Genomic DNA, 26,503 nt, shown 5'->3' on the forward strand with positions numbered 1-26,503 from the left:
TGCATCGGCAGGCGGACTCTCATCCACTGCGTCACCAGGGAAGCCCCTGTCCAGCTCCTTTTTAACAGCCATTCGCCTTGTCTCCACGTTGGGCTGTCATCAGCGAGGTTTGGGGGAGGGGATGCCCCATCCATGCACAGCTACAGGGGCATCTGCGCAGTGATTCCCAGCATGGGATCCTCAGGTCAGGAAGAAAGAACCCCTCAGACATCACGATTGCTGCTGGGAATGGCCTGGGGTGGGGGGGTTCATTGAAGTGTGCGTCTAGGGGCACAGAGGACACTTTGCTCCCCCAGGGTCCCCTACACCCAATGACCGCACAGGATTTTGTTTTGTGTCACACCCTGCTTGCGATGCTGGGAAATACATATGTGGGTTTTAGAAATGAGTTGGGTTCCAATTCACTTCTGCTTTCTCCTCCTTTGCTTCCTCTTTTGTCACTCGAGGGCTTTGGAGGAGGGAACCCTCCTCAATCCTGATTCCAAAGCTCTTCCACATCGATGGCTTTTCTGTCTGGAGTCCTTGGGCCTTTTATATTGTGTGACTTGGGCAGTAAGTTCCCAGGGGGTCAAAGCTGGTTCCATGCACGTGTGTACATGAGTTGGACTGGGACCCCGCAGCTGCAGTGCATTAGAATGGGCGCTTTATTTGCAGTCCTGTCTTAGGATCAAATCCTGGTTCTGACACTTACAAGTGGGAAAAGCCTTGGGTCTTGGTTGCTTCATCATTTATAAAATGGGGTTTAGAATCCCTGCTCGGGGAAACAGGATAGAGTAAGTCTGTGGGTAAGCGCACAGACTTTATTTATTTATTTTGGCTGTGCCTTGCGGTATCTTAGTTCCCCAACCAGGGATCGAACCTGTGCCCCCTGCAGTGGAAGTGTGGAGTCTTAACCACTGGACCACCAGGGACTTTAGAAAGAGCCTCTCTGGATTCTGATCTTGGCTTCACACTAACCCCACTGTGTGACCTTGGGCAAGCTACGTAACCTCTCTGTGTCTTGATTTCCTCATCTGTAAAATGGGGAGAATAATAATATCTACCTCCTAGGGTTCTTGCAAGGATTAAGTGAGTTAATAAACATGTTAGGCTGATGCCTGGCTATGCATTTATTATTGTTGTTTTTATTAAGAACGATGGGTTGTCATGAAGATTAAACAAGATGATGGATCTAAGGACTTCCCTGGTGGTGCAGTGGTTAAGACTCTGAGCTCCCAATGCAGGGGGCCTGGGTTTGATCCCTGGTCAGGGAACTAGATCCCACATGCATGCCGCAACTAAGAGTTTGCATGCCACAACTAAGACCCGGCGCAACAAAGAAAAAAAAAAAAGATAATGGATCTAAATGCGCTCCTATTGGATTTGGCATGTAGTAAATGATCAAATTTTTTAAAAGAAATGACAGTTTTAGACAGGGTATTTTTGGTTCGGAATGCGGTAGGTCTGGTAATGAACATTTAGCCCTGGCTCTGACTAGCTCAGGAGGGAGAAGAAATCGTAGAGGCACCTGCTCAGGGGTTCTTCGCAAGTGTTTCTTCCACATTTCAGTGTCTCATTTCAGCGGCTCAGGAAGGTGGAGGAGGGGAGGATGGGGGTGGGGGAGACAACTTCCATCCCGGAAGGGTGGGGAGGTGAAAGGGGAAGTGGTGTTCTTTGTCTTTTTTGTGGAGATGCTCTGGAAATAAGGCTTCCTGGGGATGCTCCCAGGTTAGGGCCTCAGGGCTACATGTGCTTGGGGGTGGGGTGCAGAAAAGGGAAGTGGGGGGTGTCAGGGACATCAAGGTGTTCCCCACTTCCCCTCCAGCCTGCCTTCTCTTTATTCCAGTGCCAGGCTTGTGCTGGGCATCTGGGACACATCCGTGAGCAGCACACCATCAGATGTGGAATAATAAACACGATGTCATTCATGAGAGGGTAGTAAGTGTTTCAGAAAAGTGGGGATGGGGTCGAGTGTGAGGGAGGGGCTGTAATTTCAGAGGGGGTGGTCGGGGTGGGCCTGGTTGAGAAGGTAACATTTAAGCAAAGGCTTGAAGGAGGGAGCCAGCCATGTTGATACCTGGAGTGCCAGTGGTTCAGGCAGGGGGAAACAGCCAGTGCAAAGGCCCTGAGGCAGGACAGTGCTGGAACAGCAGAGAGGCCTGTGTGGCTGAAGCAGAGTGAGTGAGATTGAAGGTGTTTGGAGACGAGGACAGAGAAGTAGTGAGGCTTAGATCACGTGGGGTTCTGGAGGCCTTAGGGAGGGCCTGATACCTCTCTAGACTGTGGGGAAACTGAGTCAGGAGCTCAGGATGGGTCATGAGTATATTTGCTTGAGTGGGATTATTTTCTTATCACGGAGCTGTGGCTGCTGCTAGCAGATGTAAAGTGTGATTCCAGAAACAAAGGGCTCATAGGCCTTGTGGGTATTTGGTTTTGATGGAAGAGGTGCTTAAAAACAACGGCAAGTTTGGGGTTAGTAGGTGCAAACTATTACATATAGTAAGGATAAAAAACAAGGTCCTGGGCTTCCCTGGTGGCACAGTGGTTGAGAGTCCACCTGCCGATGCAGGGGACACGGGTGCGTGCCCCGGTCCGGGAAGATCCCACGTGCCGCGGAGCGGCTGGGCCCGTGAGCCATGGCCGCTTAGCCTGCGCGTCCGGAGCCTGTGCTCCGCAATGGGAGAGGCCCCAACAGTGAGAGGCCCGCATACCGCAAAAAAAAAAAAAAAAAAAAAAAAAAACAAGGTCCTACCATATAGCACAGGGAACTATATTCAATATCCTGTGATAAACCATAATGGAAAAGAATATGAAAAAGAATGTATGTATGTGTGTAACTGAATCACTTTGCTGTCCAGCAGAAATTAACACAACATTGTCAATCAACTACAATTCAGTTAAAAACAACTACAGCAGCAGCAACAGCAGCACGATAATAATAGCAGTTATGAACACCTGAAGCCTTCCTATGTGCCAGGCCACTGCCCTTCACGAGTTTGTCTCATTGTCACGACCTCACTGGAGATGCTGGGGCAGCAGAGAAAAGAGAGTCTGGAAGGAGGGGCTGGCTGAGGTCCAGCCACCGGGAAGGAGCCAAGACGGGGACTGGGACCCAGGCCTTGTGTCAGACCTGATGTCATCACCACTGCTCCATCTATTTCCTCAACAGAGGGCGCCTGACTGCCCACCTCCCACCCCCAAGCCCTGGTCTGACCCTCTGGAGGTTGGGCAATTCCAGGCTTCCCAGACCTACAGTCACCGCCCCTGGCCTGCACTTCTCCTTCTGGCCGGAAGAGAGACCAGCTGATGGACGAACACTGGCATTTAGGTTCAAATTCCAGGAACTGCAGAATCAGTCCAGCAATGTGCCCGGGAGAAAACCCCAAATGAGGAAGTCCCTTTGAAAGTTGAATGGAAAGGTGGCTCTGGTGTTTGGGGCACCTGGAAAGACAGTGGTGCAAGACATGGAGGGCCTCTGTGAAACAGGTCAGACCAAGAAAGACAACTATCATATGATGTCACTCACATGTGGAATTTTTTTTTTTTTTTGGCTGTGCCGTGCGGCATGCAGATCCTAGTTCCCCGACCAGGGATTGAACCAGGGCCGCGCCCCACCTCCCCGCGCCCCTGCATTGGAAGTGCGAAGTCCCAACCACTGGACTGCCAGGGAAGTCTCTCACATGTGAAATTTGAAAAAAAAAAAACAAACCCACCAAACTCATAGAAAAAGGGAACAGATTGATGGTTTCCAGAAACCAGGGGTGGGGTGTGTGTGAAGTGGGTGAAGGTGGTCAAAGTGTACAAACTTCCAGTTATAAAATAAATAGGTCCTGGGGAGGTAATGTACAGCATGGTGACTATAGTTAATAATAATGCTGTGTCGTATATTTGAAAGCTGCTAGGAGAATAGATCTTAAAAGTTCTCATCACAAGGAAGAAAAAAGATGTGTAATTATGTGTGGTGATGGATGTTAACTACATTTATTGTGGCGATCATTTTGCAGTATGTACAAATATGGAATCATTATGTTGTACACCTGAAACTAATATATAATGTTATATGTCAGTTACATCTCCATACAAAAATATTAAGGAAAAGTGGCCAAGGGCCTCTGTGGGTGCTCCAAGGGAAGAGAGGAACCTGGATGGAGACCTTGGCTGGGGGGTGGAGGTGGGAAGTTGGCTGTTCCCTTTCAGACTGGGGAGGGCCAGGTGTTGCTTGGAAATGCTTATTTTTGTTTTGTGGGTTGCAGCTCTGTAGGAGGCTACATTGGGGGGAAAGAGTCTGAGGTTCAACAGCCTGAAAGATACAGGTCTGGGTGATCTAGAAGGCTCTACACCAAGAAGCTCTCCACAGCGTGGTGACTAAACATGGAGCCAGCCAGCCTGGGTTCAAATTGCCACTGCTACCATTACTAGCTCTGTGATTTTTGGCAACTTGCTTAATCTCTCTGGGCTCCAATGGCTACATCTGTAAAGTAGAGATGATAATACTTCCCTCACAGGGTTGTTGGGAGCACTATTTGTTAAATAAATATGATTCTAGGATTCAGGCTCCACCCACAAAGCCCCTTCTCCCCACCCAGGGCTGTTGGAATGGATCCCAGAGAACGAAGCTCTTCTGTGCCATGAAAACATTTGTTTCTGGGAAGCTACAGCAATTAGAAAGAGCCAGGGATGATTGCAAAGACACAGGGTACTCATTATTGATTCATTATCTATCTCCTGCTCCCAACCAGAACATAAAATCCAGGGGAGTTAGGACTTTGCCCTTTGTTTTGTTACCCCAGCTCTTGGCCTTGGAACAGTCCTGGCACCCAGGACACATCAGCTGAGGGAGTGAGAAGGCTGTGCGACAGTCTCAGGAGTCAGCTGGACTTGGTTCAAATCCCATCTCCAGGCACCTTCTTGCTTTGTGACTTGGGGCTTGTTACTTAACCTCTCTGGGCCTCAGATGCCTCATCTGTAAAACAGGAGGTTTTTTTTTTAAAGAAAAGGAGATCATGGATATAAAAGTATCCAGCATCCAGCAGGGGTAGGGCTAGTGTTAGTGTTTCCCATCACTATCATCATCGTCGTCCTCCTCCTTCTGCACTGGGGGTTTATTCTGCATCCTTGGCCCATTGCTGTGGTCAGGGTATATCTTGTTAAATAGAACCACAGGCACACAGCGTGTCATTTAGGTGGTGTTATTGAGGGGATCAGGCTTCTCATCCTGAGGACCTGTTTTTCCCTGCAGTTAATGGGCCACCCCCACAAGCAGGTAACAAAGTTCTCACTCTAGGCAGGCCAGGAAAGGCCCCACTTGCTACTTCTTCTGGGCCTGGTGAAGACAGAGGCCCGGCTAGTTTGGGGACAGTCTCCCACACCTCCAGGGGAAAGGCTGACCCACGTAATTGCAGGGTTGGGGAAACTCACCCGGGCTTCCACCTGGGCCACTGTCTGTAGGTGCCTTCGCTTTGGTGCACCAGGCAGGTAGCATTGCCAGATAGAATAGAGAACGCCCAGTTAAATGTGAATTTCAGACCAACGCGTGATTTTTTTTTTTTTTTTTTTTTTTAGTTTAAGTATGTCTTGTACAATGCTGAGAATATATTACAAGTCTGCAACACTGCAACATTCGGGACATACTTATACTAAACAATTACTTGCTGTTTATCTGAAATTCAAATTTAACTGGGAGTCTTGTGTTTTTATTTGCTGCATCTGGCAACTCTGCCAAGGCCTCTCTCTGCCCCTGAATTCACCCCATTTCAGCTCTATCTTGGCAGCAGCAGAAGCAAAGGGCTTATCCAGAGCCAGAGCCCAGGCAAGGGCAGTGAGCTAGGATCTGGGCACGGGGAGGGCCTCGCCTGTCCCTGGCCTCAGTTTCCCCATCTGCGTAACTCAGCAGGAAGAATCTTGGCTGCACAGGGCTTTTGCAAGGATGAATCGTGTGATGTGTGTGGGAAACATATTTTGGAAATGAAAAAGGTGTTATGGAAACATTAGTTACCAGAATTCATTGTTATGAATAACACAGACCAGTCAGTGGAGGCTGTTTCTGGCAACTGGTTTCCTTTTTTGAAAATTAGTTTTCCTAAACCAGCAATTTGTGTTTGTTCTTAAAATGTTAGAAAATGGGCTTCCCTGGTGGCGCAGTGGTTGAGCGTCCGCCTGCCGATGCAGGGACACGGGTTTGTGCCCCGGTCCGGGAAGATCCCACATGCTGCAGAGCAGCTAGGCCCGTGAGCCATGGCCGCTGAGCCTGCGCGTCTGGAGCCTGTGCTCCGCAACGGGAGAGGACACAACAGTGAGAGGCCCGCGTACCGCAAAAAAAAAAAAAAGTTAGAAAATGGAAAGTAGCAAAAGGAGAAGAAAAATCCTTAATTCTCCTCACTCAGAGACAACTATTTATCACGTTCTTTTATCCTTGAAAAAGTGTGAAGACATTTTTCCAGGTGTATGTGTGTGCATTTTTTTTCTTTTTAACAAAAAATGGGATTATAGCCTGCATTCTTTCATGCAAACTGTTTCTCCCCTGGCTGCTGAAATTTCAGAATATACCCAGAGGACATCTTCCCCTTTCTGTTTGGTTCATGTGATGCCAGGGGTGTTGGCATATAATGTGTCCACTTCCCAGATCTTGTTCTGGGCCCTTTCAGGTTAGAATACAGCTGCAAAATCTTCAGTGGGAAGAGAAACAGTCACAGATGTATGTATAACTGCCCCACCTCTGCTATGTCCTCACAGAGCATACGTAAGATGCCTGGTTTACTTTTTTTTTTTTTTTTTTTTTGCGGTACGCGGGCCTCTCACTGTTGTGGCCTCTCCCCTTGCGGAGCACAGGCTCCGGATGCGCAGGCCCAGCGGCCACGGCTCACGGGCCCAGCTGCTCCGCGGCATGTGGGATCTTCCCGGACCAGGGCACGAACCCGTGTCCCCTGCATCGGCAGGCAGACTCTCAACCACTGCGCCACCAGGGAAGCCCTATTTTTTAATTGAGATAAATTCACATAATATAAAATTTAACATTTTAACTATTTAAACTATACAGTTCAGTAAACTTCACAATTCAAAATATTGCACAACCTTCACCATTATTGGCTTCCAGAATATTTTTAGCAACCCCCAAAAGAAACCCCATACCTATTACCCCACTCCTTCCAGCCCCTGGCAACCACCAATCAGCTTTCCGTATCTATAGAGTTTTCCTATTCTTGAAATTTCATATAAATGGAATCATATGATATGTGACCTTTTGTGTCTGACTTCTTTCACTTAGTATCATGTTTTCAAGGTCCATCCACACTGTTGCAGGTATCAGTATTTCACTTTTTATGATCAAATAATATTCCATCATAAGGGTATACCACATTTTGTTTATCTGTGCATCAGTTAGTGGACATTTGGATTACTTCCATCTTTTGATTATTGTGAATAATGCTGTGAACATTCCTGTACAAATTGTGGATACCTGTTTTCAATTCTTTTGTGTATATACCAGGCGTAGAATAGTGGCTGCACCATTTTATATTCCCACCAGCAATGTTTGAGGGCTTCGATTTCTTCACATCCTCCCCAACGCTTGTTATTTTCCATTAAAACAAACAAAAATTTTTTATGACCACCATAGTGGGTATGAAGTGGTTTCTCATTGTGGTTTTGATTTGCATTTCCCTGATGACTAAAGATGTTGAGCATCTTTTCATGTGCTTGTTGGTGTTTGTATATCTTCTTTGTAGAAACGTCTATTCAAGTTCTTTGCCAATTTTTTGTTTAAGTTAAATTTGTGTGTGTGTGTGTGATAAAATATGCATAACATAAAATTTCTCATTTCAACCATTTTAAGTGTACAGTTCAGTGGCATCAAGTACATTCACAATACTGTGCAATCATCACCACTATCCATCTCTAAAACTTTTTTTAAAAAAAAGACTATTTTTGGGCTTCCCTGGTGGCGCAGTGGTTGCGAGTCTGCCTGCCGATGCAGGGGACACAGGTTCGTGCCCCGGTCCGGGAGGATCCCACATGCCGTGGAGCGGCTGGGCCCGTGAGCCATGGCCGCTGAGCCTGCGTGTCCGGAGCCTGTGCTCCACAACGGGAGAGGCCACAACAGTGAGAGGCCCGCGTACTGCAAAAAAAAAAAAAAAAAGATTATTTTTTAAAAGCAGTTTTAGGTTTACAGCAAACTTAAGAGGAAGGCACGGAAAGTTCCCTTATACCCCCTGTCCCCACAAATGCGTAGCCTCCCCCATTATCAACATCCCCCACTAGAGTGGTACTGAGACAGGCTGGGACCTGGGACTTGGGACCCTTTGCTGCAGTGCTTGCACCTGGACAAACGTCTCCTTGAGCAACAAAACACAAAGAAACTATATGGGACTAAAATTAGCTGTGTGCATGTGCACTTGGGGCAAATTATGGACAACAAGATACAAAAAGACCAAAAACCCAACTGCCACTTCTGAAGAGTCCTGAGAAAAAACAGCGTACTGTGCATGCACCCTGCACACACCACCACCAAAAGGGTGGGCAAACCACCTAAGCTACTCCTTCTGCCCAATCCCTGGCCCCGCCCCTACCCTCACCCCAGAGCAGGAATCAGCCTACCAGCCACCTCGGGGAGCGACCAAGGGCATCTGTTACTTGTTTTCACTCCCTCCTGCTGTAGCAGGAGCCCCAATAAAGCCTTACCTAAATTTCTTGTCTGGCCTCTTATCAATTTCTATCGATTAGGGAAGGCCAAGAACCTGATCGGTAACAGTATGTTTGTTACAGTTGATGAACCTACACTAACACATCATCATCACCCAAGTCCATAGTTTATATTAGGGTTCACTCTTGATGTTGGACATTCAATGGGTTTGGACAAATATAATGACATGTATCCATCATAATATCATACAGAGTATTTTCACTGCTCTAAAATTACTCTGTGCTCTGCCTATTCATTTCAGCCTGACCCTCACCCTCACCCCAATTCCTGGCAACTGCTGATCTTTTTACTGGCTCCATGGTTTTGCCTTTCTCCAGAACTTTTTCACCATCCCAATACCCATTTAAAAAATTGGGTTGGGCTTCCCTGGGGGCGCAGTGGTTGGGAGTCCGCCTGCCGATGCAAGGGACACGGGTTCGTGCCCTGGTCCGGGAGGATCCCACATGCCGCAGAGCGGCTGGGCCCATGAGCCATGGCCACTGAGCCTGCGCATCTGGAGGCTGTGCTCCGCAAGGGGAGAGGCCACAACAGTGAGAGGCCCGCGTACCGCAAAAAAAAAAAAAAAAAAAAAAATTGGGTTGATGCCTTTTTGTTGTTGACTTGTAAGGGTGCTTTATAAAATCTGGATACTAGATCCTGATCAAGTGTATGATTTGCAAATATTTTCTCCCGTTCTGTGGCTTGTCTTTTCACTCTCTTGATACAGGCATACTTTATCTTATGCTGCTTTGCTTTATTGTGCTTTGTGGACATAGCATTTTTTTTTAGAAATTGAAGGTTTGTGGCACCCCTGCGTCAGGCAAGTCTATTGAAGCCATTTTCTCAAGAGCATTTGCTTATTTTGTGTCTCTCTGTCACATTTTGGTAATTCCCGAAATATTTCAAACTTTTCCATTACTATTATATTTGTTATGGTGATCTGTGATCCGTGATCTTTGACGTTACTACTAAGACTAGCTGAAGACTCAGATGATGGTTAGCAGTTTTTTGTTTTTTTTTTTTTTGGTTAGCAGTTTTTAGCAATAAAGTATGTTTAAATTAAGGTATGTACTTTTTTTTTTAGACATAATGCTATTGCACACAATAGACTATAGTAGTGTGTAAACATAACTTCAATATTCACTGGGAAACTAAAAAATTTGTGTGAGTCACTTTATTGCAATATTCACTTTATTGTGGTGGTCTGGAACTGAACCCATAATATAGCCGAAGTATGCGGTTAGTGTGCTTTTATGCACAAAAGTTTTTAATCATGATGAAGTTCAATTTATCTATTTTTTCCTTTTGTTGCTTGTGCTTTTGATGTCACATTTGATAAACCATTGCCTAATCCAAGATCATGAGGATTTACACTTTTGTTTCCTTCTAAGAGTTTTATAGTTTTTCCATTTTGAATTCATTTTTTTCTATAGTGTGAGGTAGGGATCCAGCTTCATTGTTTTTTTTGTTTTTTGGTTTTTTTTTTTGCGGTACGCGGGTCTCTCACTGTTGTGGCCCCTCCTGTTGCGGAGCACAGGCTCCAGACGCGCAGGCTCAGCGGCCATGGCTCACGGGCCCAGCCGCTCCGTGGCATGCTCCGTGGCATGTGGGATCTTCCCGGACCGGGGCACGAACCCGCGTCCCCTGCATCAGCAGGCGGACTCTCAACCACTGCGCCACCAGGGAAGCCCCAGCTTCATTGTTTTGCATGTGAATATCCAGTTGTTCCAGCACCACTTGCTGTAAAGACTCTTTTCCCATGGAATGGTCTTGATATCTTTCTCAAAAACCCATTGCCCACAGATGTATGGGTTTATATATGGAATCTCAATTTTATTTCATTGGTTTATATGTCTATTCTTATGCCCATAACACATGCTTTGATTACTGTAGGTTTGTACTGAATAATAACTTTGGAAATTTAGAAGTGTGAGTCCTCCGACTTTGTGTTCTTTTTCACAATTGTTTTGGTTATTGAGTCCCTTGCAATTCCATATGAATTTTAGTGTCTGCTTATCTATTTCTGCCAAAGAGGCAGTTGGGATTTAGATAGAGATTATATTGGATCTCTACATAAGTTTGGGGAGTATTACCATCCATGATGGTTAGTTTTGTGTGTCAACTTGGCTAGGCTATAGTACCCAGTAATTCAAGTAAACGCTAATTTAGGTGTTGCTGTGAAGGTATTTTGTAGATGTGGTTAACTTCTACAACAAGTTGACTTTAAGGAGATTATTTAGGTAATTTGGGCCTTATCCAACCAGTTGAATGTCCTTAAGAGCAAAACTGAGGTTTCCCAGAAGAATTCCACCTATGGACTAGAGCTTCAGCTCCTGCTCAGGAGTTTCGTATCTATCTCTCTATCTATATCTGTGTATCTATGTGTCTATGTATCTGTCTATCTCTGGTTCCATTTCTCTGATAGAACTCCGATATACCACATGAATATCTTCCCATTTATTTAGGTCTTCTTTAATTTCCTTCAGCAACATTCAGTGAAGAAGTCTTAAACTTCCTTAGTTAAACTGTTTTCTGCATTTTGTTTTTGTATTTTTCCTTGCTAGTGTATAGAAATGCCACTGATTTTTTAAATGTTGATCTGGTATCCTGCCACCTTACAGAACTTGTTTATTTGTACTAACAGTTTTTGTGGATTCCTTAGGATTTTCTATATACAAGATGATGTCATCTACAAACAGAGATAGTTTTACCCCTTCCTTTCCAATCTGGATGCTTTTTATTTCTTTTTCTTGCCTACTTGCTCTGGCTAGAACTTCTAGTACAATGTTGAATAGAAGTTGTGAAAGCAGACATCCTTGCTTGTACTTGATCTCAAGGGTGAAAGCATCCTGTCTTTCACCATGGAGATGATGTTTGCTGTGGGCTTTTCGTAGATGCTCCTTATCAGGTTGTGGAAGTGTCTTTCTATTCCAAGTTTGTTGAGTGTCTTTATATCTTGAAAAGGTGTTGGATTTGGGGGACTTCCCTGGCGATCCAGTGGTTAAGACTCCGCACTTCCACTGCAGGGGGTGCGGGTTTGACCCCTGGTTGGGGAACTAACTAAGGTCCCACATGCCGTGTGGTATGGCCAAAAACTGAAAAAAAGGTTTCGGATTTCGTCATATGCTTTTTCTGTGTCTATTCATGACACAGAAAAAGATGATCATGTGGCTGGTTTACTTTTCTTCCCTTCTTGGAAGCGTTGGGTTGGAAATTTCAACTCTGTGGTTTTTTCAGGGGTCAAAAAAGGGTTACAGTTTTATAGCTCTCCCCATAAATAATTGCAAACTCACGGATGCAGTAAGTGTTTAGGACAGATGAGAAAACAAAACCAGCTCCTGCTGTGGCTCAGCAGTTGGGGGGAGAAAAATGAATGAAGATGGCTTAGCAATGAGTAATAGAGACGGAAATTCCGGTGTGCGATTGCTTTTCCTTCAGTAGAAAGGAAGAAGGAAAGAAGGGGATGGGGGAGAGGGAGGAAGGCTGTTGCTTCAAGATTTTGCTCTGACATATTTTCTGTAGGGCTCACCTCTTGCTATCAATGGTCTGTGATACTCTGGGTTAATGTCAAGACATCAGGTGTTGGGCACAATCCAGCTGTCTCTATAGTTTTAAAACAAGAAAAGATTGGCATCACTAATAACATCTACGTGGCAACTTCTCATGCTGGGGAGAACTTTGAAATCCCCTCCTTTAATTGAGTAATACGTCCAGGGCTGGTAGTAATACGTGGCTGCTGGTAGCTGGGTCCACGTGGTGAAAGGTGGTAAGAGCTTTGGGCAGGGAAGAAGGGGACAGTTTACTATAAGACATTGGGCAAGTCACTCTCTGCCTGGGTCTCAGTGTAAAGGGGGGGAGGGTTCCACCACCAGAGGAGTTCTGGGATCCAGGTCTATGAATCCGCAAGGGGGATTTTAAGCTCCCCGCCCAGGTTCCAGAATCATCAGCCGGTGATTCAGAAACAAAACCAAATAACAAACAAAAAAGCCCGATGAATTTCCGGCATTTCTCTAGATAGCCACGTTAGGGTTCCACCCATTCTCCAGGACTCTGTACTCTCAAAGCCACATCAGCTCATCAGTGCCCTGTAATGACTTCCCAGGGGGGCCTGCTGGATCAGGGCTGCTATTATTACTGTAGCAGCATAATGGGGGCTCTTAGCAGATACGCAGCACCTGTTTAGGGGCAAAGGGTTTTGCTGAAACAGTAGTTACTGATTTCCAGTTTTCAGTGATGGAGTGAGAAAGTACCTAGGGGCCAGGGGCCACCCTGGGGGCATACAAAGTACAATAGTTAGCAGATAGGGTAAGGTTTTTTTGTTTTTTTTTTTTAACATCTTTCTTGGAGTATAATTGCTTTACAATGGTGTTAGTTTCTGCTTTATAATATAGGGTAAGTTTTATTTAACGCAATCTGTGTTAAATGCTTTGCCTGCATTAGCTCACCTAATTCTCCCGTAGATCTTATGAGATATGCGCTGTTATGCCCATTTTACAGAGAGGAGACTGAGGCTCAGAGAAAGTGGGCACTTGGCCAAAGGCACATAGAGCATCTTGGGCTGTCTGTATGCGTCTGAATGTACAGAAATTTGTTATGGGGAGAGAAGGGCCGCCCTCCGGAGGGCAGGGAGCACTGGATCCCTTGGCGCGGGATCTGGAACTCGAGGGTGGGGGTCCGCATAGTCTGAGGGTGGGGAAGAAGGAATGCCAGAGATGGGGGACCCATGCGAACCGGGGAGAGCAGGGGGTGGAAATCAGGAGGGGAGATTCAAGGGTGTCCGGGCACGTGGCGGGGATCGACGAGCAGGGGCAGAATCCGAAAGGGGAGACACCAGTATGGGGCGAGTGGGGTCTGGGCTGAAACTGGGGGTTCCAGGGAGTGAACGGGGTCTGGGGTGTAACCCGGGGTGTTTCGAGGGTAGTGGGAGATCGGAGGGGTGGAGGGGAAGGGCAGAAGCCGGAGGGTCGCAGGTCCCTGGCGGGCTCTCAGGCCCGGGTTAGCGGCCCCCGCAGGTGGCTGGGCGCGGGTCCCGACCGCGCGCGGAGGCGTGGAGAAGCCGGAAGCCGAAGCCGCAGCGTCCCGCCCCGGCCGGTCCAGCTCCCGCCCCCGCCGCCGGGAGCTCCTCCCCGCCGCCCGCCCGCCAGCCCGCCAGCCTGTACCGCCAGCTCAGACCTCCCGGCTCGACTGGTTGCGCGGGCGGCGGTGAGTGCAGCGCTGGAGGGCTGGCGGTCGGGGCGCGGGTGGGGGGCGCGGATGGGGGCGGGCAGCGGCCGGGGCGGGAATCGGGGGTACCCCGGGCCGGCGGTGGGGAGCGAGCGGGCTCCGTGCGGCGCGAGCACCTGCTCCGGGCTCCACGCGGGTCGTGGCGGCCGGGAACCCTGACGGGTCCCCGGGGTCGAGGTGGGGTGGAAGGCGTCGAGGGCCCGCCTCGATCTTCTGTGCGGCGCCGGTGAGGCCGGGTTTCCAGCCTCTCGGCGCCTGTTCCCGCCGCGGGACAGGCTGGTTCCGTTCCTGCTCTGCTAAGTGGGCAGATCGCCCGCGGATCGCGCGCGGTGGGGTCGTCCCGCCCCAACCTGAAAGCGCGCCCCTTCCTACTCGCGGGGCCGCCTCCCCGGAGAGAACTCCCCGAGGCTTTTCAGGAAAGTCTCAACTCGCTCTGGTGGCAGCTATCTCAAAGTTGAGATTTCCAGAATCATCAGCCGGTGATTCAGAAACAAAACCAAATAACAAACAAAAAAGCCCGACGAATTTCCGGACGCCGGTCCCAGAAATTCGACTTCTAGGGGCCACGGCATCTGCGTTTTTCCCCTGACCCCGGGGGTTCCCCGCAGGATTCAGGACGGCTCTCAGCCGGTGACTGTGTGGACACCCGAGGGCCTAGGGACCCCCCAGCAGATGAAAATCCGGGACACAGAGCAAAGGGAGCCTGGGCCCTGGCTAGACGCCCCCTTCATGGGGGGGTAAGGTGGGCACCCTGTGAGTGCAGGGCTGGGCCGGGACCCCATCCACTGCCGGTGCTGGATGGATGCCAGTGGCACATGCCGGCGAGGTGGACCTTGCCCCTCCCTACCAAGATAGGCAGGTCGCCCCCTCCCGTCTGCTGTACAGGCCCCTGTCGATCTGGGCAGTGGGGTAATTGTTGTGCCAGAAGCCCTTGGTCAGGGTCAGGGAGAGGAGGTGATGGGAAATGGGTGTATTCTGGAAGGGCTGTGCATTCCAGGGATCAGGCCAGCTGGTCTTTGAATAGTTTTCTGGTGGCTTTTGTGCTTCCGATAAGTGGGGCTGATGTCATTGCCTGTTGGACCGAGCTTTGGTGGCTGGGAAATCCAGTTTCTGGAAGCCACAGGACCTTCCCATCTTAGCCCATCAGGGTAGACTCTCCCACCCGTCCTTCCCAAGGGGAATAAATCCTTGGCCTGGTGAGCTGGCCCTGGTTCAGGCGCTGTCTGGAATGCAGGTTGGCCCTGCAGTTCCCCTGGGGCCCTTTTAAGGAAAGACATGGTTTGCATTAGTGTGTGCTTGACTGCCTCCCTTACCTTCCTACTCCCACCCCAAGACGTCTCTGGGTGACTTCTAAAATGGGACTAACCTGGATGCCGTGTAGTGGGATGAACTGGTATTTGGGACTCCACCAGCATGTTTGGTTTTATCACAATTGGCTCGGAGTCCAGCGAGCAGGTGACTTGCTCTACCTGGCATAGAATAACACCCATGCTGCACTTGGCTTACCTCTCAGCCAGTCCTTGCTCTGGAATGTAAATGTGCACCAGACTCTCTAAGAAACATTTATTGTAGCTCTACGATGGGAGAGGTCCATCTTCTCTCTTTCCTGTTACTTTAAGGCATGAATAATACATGCTTTTATTCAAATTTGTAAAAGTATCCTTGTAATGTTTTCGTGGATTAAGTGACTCGGTGATTGATCTGAGATGGAGAATCAATTTCTGAAGTCTCTAAAATACTAGATAGAAGTCATTTCGCTGTCTCAGGCGAGTAAACTTCCCTTTGTTCCTGTGGTCGCTTTTACGGGATAGCTGTGGGGAAATAAAGTGCTACCCTTGCCTTGTAAAGGACACAGAAGAAATGGCTCCCGGTCCTGAGGGGTTTATGCTGTGGGTGGAAAATGGAAACACACAAAGGTGAAAAGCCAGTGCTCAGCAATGCCCCTGTGACTCTGGAAGGATTGAAAGGAATGGAAAGGAGGGAGCTGTGAGCTGGGGGCCAGGTTAGTCAGGGAAAGTTTCATAGAAAAGCAGAGGCCTGAGTACATGTAGCAGAAGGTACATGTGGACTAGATGGGCAGCATTCCGAATGAGCAGAAGGGGCTCAGCAAAGCTTCGGAGGAGGAACAGACTAGCCCATAGTTGAGAACAGTAAAAGGGGAACCACTGAGAGCAAAGGAACCGGAAGGCCTAAGTTCATTTTCAAGGAGATAGACAGGGCATGTTGCCATTACCCACAACCAGAGGCGCTATGGTGCCACTGTGAGAACGGGAGTATGCCGTCAGGGACTTAAAATTCTCCCACCGAAGATCAATCAACCCCAGCTACAGTGACGGTGGAAAAAGCAAGATCTGACACGAAGTCCAAAGTCTTGGCACGGTGACTTGTCCTTATTTGTGCTTCTACTGCAACAAAAATAGCTCAGTGGGCGAGGTGGTCCATCTCAGCATGCAAATAATCCTCCTTAACTCTGCCAGACTTAGTACTGACGTGTTTATGGTGTCTTCGGTGCCCATTGGGCCCCCCTATGGCCTGTTCTGAACTTGACTGGTGTTTACTTATCTTAACATTGTTATTTGAGTTCTAAGTGGTACTTTCCCGGGTCCTCACAATTTCATCTTATTGTTTGCACTCCGGGCAGTCAGGATAACACTTTCGTAGCTAATGAAGTTGTCCCTTCGCCGCAGGTTATTTCAGTAGAAGCACTGTGTATAGTTTCATAGGGTTTAAGACCTGGACAGAAGAAAGGAAATATCAAGGGTGTCTGTGTGGTGATTCCCTGTTCACCTAGTAGGTAGGAGGTTAATTCACCAAGATCAGAAAAGCCAGAGGCACTTTCTTCTTTGTGGGTGAAGAAGGTAACTTCAGGGAAAATGATGATGGAGAATTGAAGCTTGCTTAGCTCATGGAGTTTTAGAATTGACAGGGTTCCTGGGGTCAGTTTAAGAGCTTAGCATTGACTTGCCCTAACCTTGAGTCCAGGGAGGTTATTCATAAAGGCTGCACTGATAGCTTTTAAAGTTATGTAAAAAATAACAATATTACAGAAAGCGTGAAAGATAAAGAAGATTATCAGGTATAATCTCACCCTGTGAATGAAACAACTAGCATCTGTTTTCCTTATTTGGCAGTTTTATCTTTTGTCATGGTGCCTGTTTTTTTATGAAGTTGTAATCAGGGTACATGTCATTTTGTCTCCTGATGGAGTCCCATTAATGTTCTCATTGTGCTGTTTCATCAAAAACTATCATTCATGTGGAAACTGGGGATGTGGTTTCACCAGGAATCCAGGGGGAAATTGCCCTCTCTGATTCTGGGGGAGCAGCCCAGCTCCCCAGTGGAAGGATTTTCCATTCTACAAATCACTGTAATTTGTAGTTATGCCATCTTTGAACCTGGCTCTCAGATTGTGGTCACTTTATCTTTGACTTGTGAAACAGACTGAATTTAGAAGATGTCATTTGAAAACATGTCTCTGAAATCTTTCCCTGTGAGCTTTGGTATTTTTTAACTGAGGGAGACCGAATCTGAATGTGTTTTGGGGTCCATTAGCCTAAGAACCTTAGTGTAATTTCTCACTTCCTTTCCCAAAGAGAGTTGGAGATCCCAATTTCCCCTTTTGTCTAAATTCTTCCTCCTTACTGACTGAGAGTTTAAGAAGCACCATTTGCCTGGGACGTTTTCTGGTGCCGTATACGGGTTAAATTACATTACAGCAAACACAGCGTCGCAGAATCTTTGTATTTTAAAGATTGCTAGCCAGTGGCCTTTAGTTTAAGAACTTTGAACAATATTTGATGGACTAAATGTAGAAGTCAGATAATTCGTTAGGGTTTTTGAAATCAGGTTTCACTTGTGCTCACATTATTGTAAAGAACATTTTTCTCTAGCGACTGTGAAAGACCAGCTCTCTTTGACCTCAGCTGGTTCTCCACCTTGTGTACAAACTAGACTGTTTTCTTAGGGGACCTGACAATTTGCATGTGTGTGTGTGTCCTCGTTTTGCTGAAGGAATGCCTTTTTTTCCTGGGGTCATTTCTGTGATGCACGTATACCCGGAGCAAGATTCTTTTCTGGGGCCGCACGGTGGGGGCAGAGAGTGGAATTGAATAGTCTTCCTCTTTTTCTTCCTGAAAGAACTGATCTTAGAGGATTAAGTTGGTGGTGAAAAAGCTGCTTTATCTTCTCTCTGAAGGCTTTGCCCTTTTGTATGTTGATCTGATACCTAAATCTAGAAAACAGGAGGATATATTTTTAGAAGAGTTTATCACCTACCTGTGGTTAAAACCACTTTGTGAGAGTTTTAAAATCTATCTTAAGGGAGGGGGTACAGATCTGTGGCCGGGAATCAGTGTGCATTCAGCTGGGAGGTTTGGAGATTCATTCAACTCTAAGGCCCATTTGCTTAAATATGGTGATATCTATCTATCTACCTACGTAAGTATCCATCCACTTATCCTCAGTGAGAAATAATAGAAACCCTGATCATCACCCCCGCCTCCACTTAACCTTTCCCATTTAACCAAAATACACTTGAGAAAAAAAAAACTTAAAAAAGTAAACCTTAACATTTTTTTGCTTTTGTTTTTAAAAACTGAACTTGAATGCTTTTGAGTGAGGCCTGCCTGCTCCGGTTCATCTTATAGTTTAATTTTAGATTTGCGGGAAAGTGGCAGTTCGGGCAGGGAGTTCTCATCTACCCCTCACCCAGTCGTCCCGACTACCCCCCGCCCCGCAACATCTTACATCATCACCACAGGACATTTGTCAAACTAGGAAACTGACATTGGTAGCTCACTGTTAATCACATTCCAGACGTTATTTGGAGTTCACCAGTGTTTCCGCCAACGTCCCTTTTCCGTTCTAAGATCCCACCCAGGGTACCATACTGCATTGAATCACCCCATCTCCCAGTCTCCTCCGGTCTACTACGGTTTCTCAGTCTTTCCTTTCCTTGTTTTTCATGACTTTCTGGAGAGCACTGGGCAGAGATTTTATAGAATTTCCCTCACATTGGGTTTGTCTGATGTTTTTCTCATGATTGCACTGGGGTTATGGGTTTGGGGGAAGAAGGCCTCAGAGATGAAGGGCTCTTTGCATCACATCACATCAGGGGGTACATGATACCCATGTGACATTGCTAATGATGTTAACCTTTGTCTCTAGGTTAAGGCGGTGTTTGCCAGCTTTCTCCACTGTAGATAGTCTTCTTCTCTTTTCCTAGACTATTCTTTAAAAGCAAGATACTAAATCCAGCCCACATCTAGGAGAGGGAGGGGCTAGATTAATCTCCACCTCCTGGAGGGAGGGGGCTTCTACACATATCATTTGGAATTCTTCTGTAAGGAAGATTTGTCTTTATTTAGGAAATACTTCTCTAGTTATAAGTAAGTACTCGGGATGTAAATGTATAATAAAGGTAATTAATATTGCTGTACATTATAAATGAAACTTATTAAGAAAGTAAATCCTAAGAGTTCTCATCACAAGGAAAAGAATTTTTTTCCTATTTCTTTAGTGTTGAATCTTTATGAGAGGATGGCTGTTCACTGAACTATTGTGGTAATCATTTCGTGATGTATGTAAGGCAAATCATTATGTTGTACACCTTAAACTTACACAGTGCTGTATGTCAGTTATAGCTCAAACTGGAAAAGAAAACTACCCCCCAAAAATACACTCTTTCAAAGAGCGTGCACTATAGATTCCCCCATCGTATATGGGATATATATACGCCATATGTTCGCATGAAATCTCAGCTCTGCCAGGAGGTTGGTTGTCTGTGCCTTGCTTTCGCTAAAGCTCTGGGGGATCCAGAGAAACATGGAAGATAGCCCTTCCCTGGAGGGGTGTAATGCAGTCCAGTTAGGGAAACAGAATCTAATTTGCAGACAGGAGCAATTAGGACACAGTGGGAAGGCTTCTGTCATCCAGGGCTGGGTTGTATAGGATAGGCAAGGGGAAGCGGGGCATGCCTTAAAAGACTGCAGTAGCTAATGTTTACCACCCTGTTCTCACCTTAAGTCTTGCTAAAGGCAAGACTGTTGTATAACTTTCAAAGGTATGACAGTTATAAAACCTACAGTCATCTGGACTATGGCCAGAATTGAGAAAATAAGCAAATAGGAGTCTCCCAAGTAACGCAGGTATTTATCATCAAGATAAATGCCCGAGCTTGTTTACTTTTCTCATGGGAGGCACCGAAGGAAATTAGTAATTCTTACTTTACACAGAGTTCTTACACACTGGGTTCTGGTTTTCCAGTCCTCGGAAGCTTTGAAGCAGCAAATGGAGGAGTAGGATGGGGGCTGCCAGCAGCCTGGGGTATCACAGAACCACAAGATGCTGACACAAGCATTTCCCTTCCTCCCTCCCTCCCTCCCTCCCTTCCTTCCTTCCTTCCTTCCTTCCTTCCTATCCTCCTTCCCTCCCTCTCTTTCTCTCTCTCTTCCTTTCTTTCTTGACTTTAAGAAGGCAGAGAGAAATAATAGGGGATCATTTTAGAAAATGGTTAAGAGATTTTCAGGGGAGAGATATTGAAAAAGGGGCCTCGATCAGAATGAAGCAACACCAGAAGTTGTGAGACTGGCGTTTTTGTTGTGTTGAGACGTGATCTGGGGAGAGGACCCCTTGGCTACGCGTCTTTGGGCCTTTGATGTGTGTTTGTACTGATGGGGAGTTGTTGGATGGCTTCTGCTGTGGTTGCTTTCTCCTGGTCTTCTAGGTTTTGAGGCTTATTTTTAGAATCTGAATTCTCCCTGAATTCTCCCTGGCAGGGCTTTTCAAGTCACTTTTGGGCTGCTGGTTAATGAAGCAGAACCTGCGTGGGGGTCCCTCCCCAGAAGGTCCAGCCTGGGAGCCTGGTCCCCACCTCACCTGGGCCAGACTCTTTGTTTCTTTTTTTCTTGGCCGTGCTGTGCGGCATTCGGGATCTTAGTTCCTCGACCAGGGATAGGACCTGCTCCCCTTACAGTGGGAAGCGCAGAGTCTTAACCACTGGACCGCCAGGGAAGTCCCAGGGCCAGGCTCTTGATGTAGAAAGTGCTCCTGTAACTCGACCCCACCCTCCTGGCCAACCACTGCTCACGCCCCCACAGGACACAGGTGTGCCTGCCTCTGTGTCTTCTGCCACACTGTTCACCCACCTCCTGTTCTGCCCTCGCCTGTGTCCTTCTCTTGTCTTAGACCCTCCACTTGCCTTAGAATCTGGGCTCAGTTTCCCCTTTGCGTTTGCTTCCATATCTCCCCATGTTGGTTAACTTTGCCTCCCTAAATGGGTTCCTTAAGCCCAGTGAGGGACGGTCCATGCCTCCCCAATCCCACATCCGCCATCAGCCTTCAGAACCTCCCGCCTGAAAAATGGATCATAGCGTAAAATGTGAAGAGAAGAATTTTATTTTGGCCAATAGGATGTTGTTAGTACAGATTTGGGGCTGATATAGCAGAAACGGTGGAGTGCACATCTTTTCACCAAAGAGAAGTAATCAGTAACTTTAATGATAACATCATTTCACCCAGAGGTGGGAGGACAAGAGAAACCAACCTGGGGAGGGCAAATATGGGTTTGCAGAAGAGGCTCTTTTTCCCCATTAAAAAAAAAGAAGTTTTGGGACTTCTTTGGTGGCGCAGTGGTTAAGAATCCACCTGCCAATGCAGGGGACATGGGTTCGAGCCCTGGTCCAGGAAGATCCCACATGCCAGTTGCACAGCAACTAAGCCCGTGCACCACAACTACTGAGGCTGTGTTGTAGAGCCCGTGAGCCACAACGACTGAGCCTGCGTGCCACAACTACTGAAGCCCGCGCGCCTAGAGCCTGTGCTCCACAGCAAGAGAAGCCACCGCCATGAGAAGCGCACGCACCGCGATGAAGAGTAGCCCCCGCTCGCCGCAACAAGAGAAAGCCTGTGCACAGCAAGGAAGACCCAATGCCACCAAAAATAAATAAATAAAATAAATTTATTAAAATAAAAGGTTTAATGTATTTTATTTTAAATTTCATTAATTTTAAAACTTATTTTTTATAAATACATCATAATATAAATAATTAAATTATAGATTATAGAACTGTAAATTTTTAAAGTTATAAATATGTTTAACTTATTAATTTTTTCTTAATTTAATTTTTTGATTTTGTAATCTTGCTATGGCTCAATATACAAAAGATCAACTTAGGGTATAAGAGTGAAAAGCATTCATCTGGCTGCATCCCCCAGTGCACCTCCCCCCTCTGCTTACAGGCAACCACTGTTACCAGTTTCTTTGTTTCTTTTTTTCTTCTTTTCTTTTTTTTTTTTTCTTTCTTTTGGCCACATCATGCAGCAGTGAAAGCGCTGAGTTCTAACCACCGGACCGCCAGGGAATTCCCAGTTATCAGTTTCTTGTGTATCCATTTGGAGGCATTTTATGCAAAAGAAATACATATATGTATGCAAAGAAATATATGCAAAGAAATACATATATCCTTCTTCGTTGTACCCAAATGATGGCCTATGACAATAAACACCATTTGGGCTTTTGTCATGCACTGATACATCTCGGAGATAACTGCGTTTCTGCACATAAACTTCCTCATTCTGTCCTTTTTGTGGCTGCGTTGGGTGTTCGCTGCTGCGCGTGGGCTCTCTCTAGTTGCGGTGAGCTGGGGCTACCCTTCGTTGTGGTGCGTGGGCTTCTCATTGTGGTGGCTTCTCTTGTTGCGGAGCATGGGCTCTTGGGCACGCAGGCTCAGTAGTTGTGGCACACGGGCTTAGCTGCTCTGCGGCATGTGGGATCTTCCGGGACTAGGGCTCGAACCTGTGTCCCCTGCATTGGCAGGTGGATTCTTAACCACTGCGCCACCAGGGAAGCCCCCTCATTCTTTCTTGATGGTTGCATACTATTCCCTTGTGTGGATGCGCCATAACTGGTCTACCCAGGCCTCTGCTGATGGACAGTTAGGTGGTTTCTGGCAACATTGCAGTGAGTACCCTTGTGTGCTCATCATTTTGTCACTGCACCCAGGCATGGGGTCAGCTCTGATACAGATTCCTAGAGGAGGAATTGCTAGGTTAAAGGACTCATGCATGTTAAATTTTGGTAGATGCTTCTGTTGTGTGAGACTCAGGTTACCTTCCTACCGGGTCTGGGAGAGAGGCCTGTTCATCCACGTCCAGGCCAGCTCTGTGTACAATCAAACATTCTGCTCTTTGCCAGGGTGAAAATGGCAAATCTAATGATGGGTGAAAAAGATCTGGGTATCAGTTGTGGATTTTTTTAAACACAGCCCTTTCATTTAATTAATTAATTTATTTAATTGACGTATAATCGATTTACAATGTGTTAGTTTCTGGCGTGTGACAAAGTGATTCAGTTATACATATATATACGTATTCTTTTTCATTATGGTTTATTACAGGATATTGAATATAGGTCCCTGTGCTATACAGTAGGTCCTTGTTATTCATCTATTTTGTGTATATTAGTGTGTACCTGCTAATCCCAAACTCCTAATTTATCCCTCCCCACCTTCCCCCTTTGGTAACCGTAAGTTTGTTATCTCTGTCTGTCAAACCTTTCATTTTAGAATAGTTTTAGATACACAGGAAAGTTGCAGAGCCAGCGCAGAAGTGCCGTATGCTCCATCCAGCCTCCCCTACTGTTAGCATCTTACATCATCGGGGTGCATTCGCCACAGCTAAGAAACTGACATTGGTGAATTCCTGTTAACCAAGCTCCAGACTTTTTGAGTGTCACCAGTTTTTCCAGTGGATTCCATTCCAGGGTCCAATCCAGGATCCTACCTTTTGTTCGGTTGTCACCTGTCATTCTCCTTTGGTCTGTGACAGTTTCTCAAGCTTTCCTTTTTCCATGACCTTGGCTGTTTTGAGTTCTGGCCTGGTGCCCTGTAGAAAGTCGCCCAATTTCGGTTTGTCTGAGGTTTTCTTGTGATGAGCCTGGGGTCAGGGGTTTTGGGGAGCAGGACCACCAAGCCAGAGTGCCCTTTTCACTCCGTCGGATCAGCAGGTGCGTGATGTCCACATGACTCCTCACTGATGATATTTAGCTTGACCATCTGTCCCTGAGTCGCTTTAACTGCATCTCCCTGCTTTAGAGAGAGACAAGCATCTTTCTGTATGAAGACTGGCTTGGCCGGGGTGGGGTGGGGTGGGGAGGAGCTGTCCAGGGGTGGGTCGTGGTCAGCATGATGGGTGTGGGGTTGAGGAGTTCGGGGGACCGTGGGCATTGCGTGCAGACCCCCGAGTCCCCGGGGACCTGCTGTGGACGGGCTGACGGGGAGGCACAGCCCCTGAAGGTAGAGGTGCAGGGCCAGGCCAGTGAGGCAGTCCTTCCAGAAGAGATGCAAGCAGCCTTGGGAGAAGAGGACAGGAAACGGGAAGTGGGCTTGGAGGGGTCATGGCCAAGGGAGGAAGGAGGCTGGTGGTCAGGGGTGAATCCGTGGACACGGAAGAGAAGCAGGGAGCCAGAGGGGCTGAGGACCCAGGCTGAGGGAAGAGAGGGGTTTTGGTTTTTACCTTTTTTTCACTTTTTTTTTTGCGGTACGTGGGCCTCTCACTGTTGTGGCCTCTCCCGTTGCGGAGCACAGGCTCCGGACGCACAGGCTCAGCGGCCATGGCTCACGGGCCCAGCCGCTCTGCGGCATGTGGGATCTTCCCGGACTGGGGCACGAACCCGTGTCCCCTGCATCTCAACCACTGCTCCACCAGGGAAGCCCTGGTTTTTACCTTTTAATAAGGAAAGATTTGAACCAGCCTAGAGATTAGGAGAGAAGCCAGCTGAGAGGGCAGGGTTGGCAGGAGGGGTCATTATTGGAGCTAAGTCCCCTGGACGTGGCGGGGTGTGGCGGGGTGGCCACACTTGTGGGCTTTAAGTGGAGTTTGAACCAGAGAAGGGCTCCTTCAGTACCGAGGGTGGGTGGACAGATGCCTGGGAGCTGGGGTGGGAGGTTGAGGGGCTCAGGTCTCTGGTGGGGGGCACCCACCATGGGAGGGGGAGAGCCCCCTTGGGAGTCTGCAGGGCCAGAGGGGGATTGGGCAACCTAGCTAGGAGGGGGCAGGTTTGTTTGCTCTGGCTGCTGTAACAAATTACAAGCCTAGTAGCTGAAATAACACGTTTATTATCCTACAGTCTGGAGCTCAGAAGTCCAAAATGTGTGTCACTCAAGGTGCTGCATTCCTCCTCGAGGCTCTAGGCCGGAATCCATCTAGCACCCGCCTGCATGTCTTGGTTCATGGCTCCGTGGGCCAATTTCAAAGCCAATGGGCCTCTTCTCTCTTTCAGGCCCCCCTGCTTCCCTATTCTAAGGACCCCTGTGGTTGCCTCAGGCCCACCTGGATCATCTCCTCATCTCAAGGGCCTTAACTTCATGACAGCTGCAGAGTCCCTTTTGCCATTTAAGGCACGTTCTGGGGATTAGGGTGTGGACAGCTTTAAGGGGCATTATTCTGTCTATGCACTGCAGGTGGGGCTGGGAGGGTCAGACTGTAGGGGGTTTGGACAAACAAGTAAAGGCGTGAAGGTAGAGGCTTCAGAACAGGGGCACGTGGTGTGATGGGGTCTGTGCTTGGGTCCTCCTGCCTCCTGGCAGTGAGACCTCTTGTGTCACTGAGGGCAAGTGACCCCCTCCCCGGATTTTACTCTGCTTCCCTGTAAGTAATTAGAACTAATGCTTTCGTAGTGACCCACGTGCCCAGTGTTCTGGGCACATCCAACTTGCAACACTGTGAAGGTGTGGGTACGATTGTTAGCCCATTTTCCAGATGAGGAAACCAAGGCACAGAGAAATGAAGCAACTCACCCAAGTTCACACAGCCTAGACATGGCAGAGTTGGGATTTGAACCAAGGAAGTTTGGTCCTAGTTACTGCTGTTAAACATTCAACCTACCTTAAAATCCTACCGTCTTAATTTTCTTTGGGCCTTTTTTGTTCCCCTCTCTGTGCCCCATCTGCTCACATTCTTCCATGTCTTCTCTTTTCTCCAAATCACTGTTGGGTATTCAGCAGGCCAGGTCGTGGTCCACGTCATTCCTACTGACCCCTGAGAGGTGAGTGGTGCCCGCCCATGCTTGTAAATGACAGGCAACACACACAGGTGTTTCTGAAGACCCCACATGCAACCGTATCTTGGGTACCAGGCAGAGACATCCCACCTGTAACATTTCTGAGCTCAGTGGCCATGGCCTTGCTTCTCCTCCAGGTCAGTTCCTGATCAGAGTCGCCTGTGAAGACCATGTGTCTTGTACAATTGCCCAAGGAGAATTCTCAGCATCGGGCATTACCTCTCTGTCCTCCTCCTCCTTTGCTTTTGGACCCTGCCTGCCTGTCGGTCATTTCACCAGAAAGGATTGGGAGTGGGGAGAAGAAAGTCACCTGAGACTCCTTAAGAGTCCCCCTTCCATCCGTGCTGGTTGTAGGTAAGCACTGAGGGTGGAGATGCTGCAAAGGTGTGAACTCCGTCCCCCCCACTTCCTGTCCACACGTGTCAGCAGCAGTTGCTGATGTTTATGGCATCTTGGGGTAGAAGCTCGTTAGAGCCTCTGAATTTTCTTGACACCCATGAGAAAAGATTGTCATTTTTGGAGAATGGTTGACACACCATCCATGTAGAACAAGTGGCTTCAGAGCC

The 26,503-nt window shown here is 47.6% G+C and overlaps 1 protein-coding gene across 1 annotated transcript in view; it reads left to right on the forward strand.

The window, feature by feature from the left end:
- The first annotated feature begins 13,800 nt into the window (after nucleotides 1–13,800).
- The window catches only part of LITAF (lipopolysaccharide induced TNF factor), a 30,599-nt gene continuing 17,896 nt past the window's right edge, over nucleotides 13,801–26,503 (forward strand). Inside the window, exon 1 of the mRNA XM_082857889.1 lies at nucleotides 13,801–13,858. The gene's annotated coding sequence lies outside the window, so the exon portion shown is untranslated. The remainder of the gene's footprint in view (nucleotides 13,859–26,503) is intronic.

Source organism: Leucopleurus acutus, assembly GCF_964270905.1.
Source record: "Leucopleurus acutus genome assembly, chromosome: 16".
NCBI lineage: Eukaryota > Metazoa > Chordata > Mammalia > Artiodactyla > Delphinidae > Leucopleurus > Leucopleurus acutus.